General features: G+C 41.0%; 1 protein-coding gene across 16 annotated transcripts in view; it reads right to left on the bottom strand.

Moving 5' to 3' along the window:
* Nucleotides 1–2842, bottom strand: part of BNC2 (basonuclin zinc finger protein 2) — a 430833-nt gene that overhangs the window by 387116 nt on the left and 40875 nt on the right. The gene's annotated exons all lie outside the window — the stretch shown is intronic.

Genomic DNA, 2842 nt, shown 5'->3' on the forward strand with positions numbered 1-2842 from the left:
GGTTTTCAGTGACCTTTTTTTTTTTTTTTTTGCTTCTTAAGAGCATCAAAAGGTTGGAATGGGATGAAACCTGGAGTTAATGTAGGAAGTATTCAAGTTCCAAAAGTTATATGATACCCATATGAACATATTTGGTGGCTGAACTCCACACAATTAAGCCTATGGCTGAAATCAAACTTCACACGTATAGTCTGTCCTTAGTTCACTGTGTGCTCAAGATCCAATCAAGTGCTCATGGGTTAGTTATGGTTTCTCAAACCACCAGCTTCTCTTAGACAATGCCACACAAGTAGCAGAAGCTCTGTACAGACCCTTCCTAATGCTTTTCTGTTTCACTCTGCTGAGCAAATAATGGTGATGCTTATAACATGCACAGACTATGAGATAAGCAGACTCATCAAGCAAGATCTAGGAAACTTGGGAGAATTTACCAACAATTCTTTTACCATTCTGTATAGCATTACAAGCCAGCACATAACAACTAGCAAGTTAAGGAAGGCCAGAAAAGTTGAATACTCAAGCAGGAAAAAAAAAGAGAGAGAAGAAAAGAAAAAAAGAAACTAAGAGGGCTACCAGCAAGCCAATCTATTCGAATTCCAGCTGGCTTAGGAGTAAAACACTGCAATGCAGTTTTCTGGCTGCAGGAGTTTTCGAACTGTTCAGGCTTCATTCATGTGGCACCGTTTCTTAAGCAAAAACAAGAGAAAGTTATAGGAATGAATGAAACCAAACTCTAGACTTTAAAGCAATGATTTTCTGATTTCTGTTAAAGAAGGAAACATGGATTCTTGAGAAAAGCATTTTCAAGAATGTGAACAAGAACTCCTTAGTGAGTTCTTAAAATAAGGAACTCTTCAAAGGAAAAATGTGATGTTATTTCATGTACTTAAAGGCCAACAGAAGAAAACAAGAAAATCCAGAAGGTTCTTTGACATCATCAGTCATGTGTCATGATATCAAGGGGAAAGAAGCCATGAAACGGCACAGAATTCCAAAGAAAAACAGGCAATCTGCACAGTGGAACACAAAGAACACAATATGTTCTGCCCAAGTTTGGAGGTCTAAACGATTCCCTAATCAAGAACAAACGGCTACAACATTTGATCTGCTTATTATAATGTCATCAATTTAGGGACACATTTCTAAAACCATCCACTCCTCTCCTGCACTGACTATAAAACAAGTCAATGAATCCTATCCACAGTATTACAACAAACAGAATATTCTTTCAAGGAGTCTGAAGTCATGAAGACAAAACCTAACAATGGACATTAATTTTTAAAATAATTATTTTTCACATAGCATTTAAGAGGAAGAAGAAGGAACAAGTAGGAAGAGTTGAACACAACTTGAGAGAAGTCCCTGAATCCACATTCCTTCTTATTACAGACAAGGAATCGGTCTTATAAAAGTTCAGTGATTCACCCCCATGTCACAGCTATTTATCTGGAGAAGAATTAGAACAGAAACCTTCATGGCAGTGAGATCCTCCCACAAATCCATCCTCCTCTTGCCACGGCCAACCTCACTCCCTACTCCCAAATGAGAACGGATTTGAATTCCCTGGATGAATTCTTCTCAGAAGCTCAGCCTCAAGGAGAGAGACAACATTAACAAAGAAATCGAAAAAACATTCTTCTGGACAATTTCAAACTTCTGTCCCTATAAGCATTTTACCAGGATTGTTCAAAAAAAATAAAGCAAATATCCACTTTGAGTTTGAACTCCATTCTTCTTCCTATTTCCTGGAGCAGGTGCTCCCAGGCTACGAAATGCCAAGAGGAGAGAACAAAAAGCTGGCCTGAGAAGCCGAGAACTTTGGGGTCATTAGCCCCAGGGGAGTAATGGTTGACTATATTCCCTTACGGTTCCTTTATCCTTAGTTCACTAAGGGTAAAGGGCAATTTTTTTTCTCTGCTGTTTTTCAATGTTATTGTCCTTGCAGGCCCATCACGGGACCCTGACATGCTAGGAATTGCTCGTTACTTGGCTGCATATGCCACAAGGAGGAGTCATTACTATCGCACATGGGACCGTGTCCCTGGCTCCAGAGAGAGGATCACCTCAAATGGACTGACAGGTGGCAGAGCAAGCCCTTCAAAAATCCTGAGCGCAAACCTTGCCTATAACCTTCAACAGCCTCCCATTTCACCCAGAATAATGACTATGGTCCCCGCCAGGGCCTACAAGCTCCTACAAGCTCCTCCCTCCATGGTCTGGCACCGGCTAACCAGCCTTACCTTGCTCTAGTCTCTCCACAGAGACAATAGCCTCTGTTCACACCGCTAGTGCCCCAGGCTCTCTCTGACCTCAGGGTGCTGGTCCTTTTGCAACACTCAGCACCCTCCATCTTAGCCCCCAAGCAACCTAATGTCTCTCCATCCTTCAGATCTCAGCTCAAACAGCCCTTCAGGGAAATCTTCCCCGATACCCCCAACTATGCTTGGTGGCCCATGCTTTATTTACATTTGGGGGTTCTGAGTAGTAGTCCATTTGGAAAAGGGGGAGGGGTTCCAAGGCTCAGAAAAGGTTTGAACATCACTGCACAGTTTCAAAAGTCCCTTAAAGCAAAATAATTCTGATATTTGTAGTAATTATCTTCCACTCCTGAGTTAACTATACTAATAAAGGAGTCAATGTTATAAATTTGGAGATCCCCAAGTCTGCTTGTTAGGGCCAATATCCATTTATTTCAAATACTCCAAAATAGATAAATAGTTTTATAAACTATAGACACTTAAGTCCTTCTTTCCCCACATTGGTTGTAATAAGTGGCAGCAGCAGCAGACGAACAAAAAATACACAAGGCTTAGAATCACACTCAAGTTAGACTGCTCCTTAC

The sequence above is a fragment of the Balaenoptera physalus genome (genome assembly GCF_965194825.1).
Source record: "Balaenoptera physalus genome assembly, chromosome: 7".
Classification (NCBI taxonomy): domain Eukaryota; kingdom Metazoa; phylum Chordata; class Mammalia; order Artiodactyla; family Balaenopteridae; genus Balaenoptera; species Balaenoptera physalus.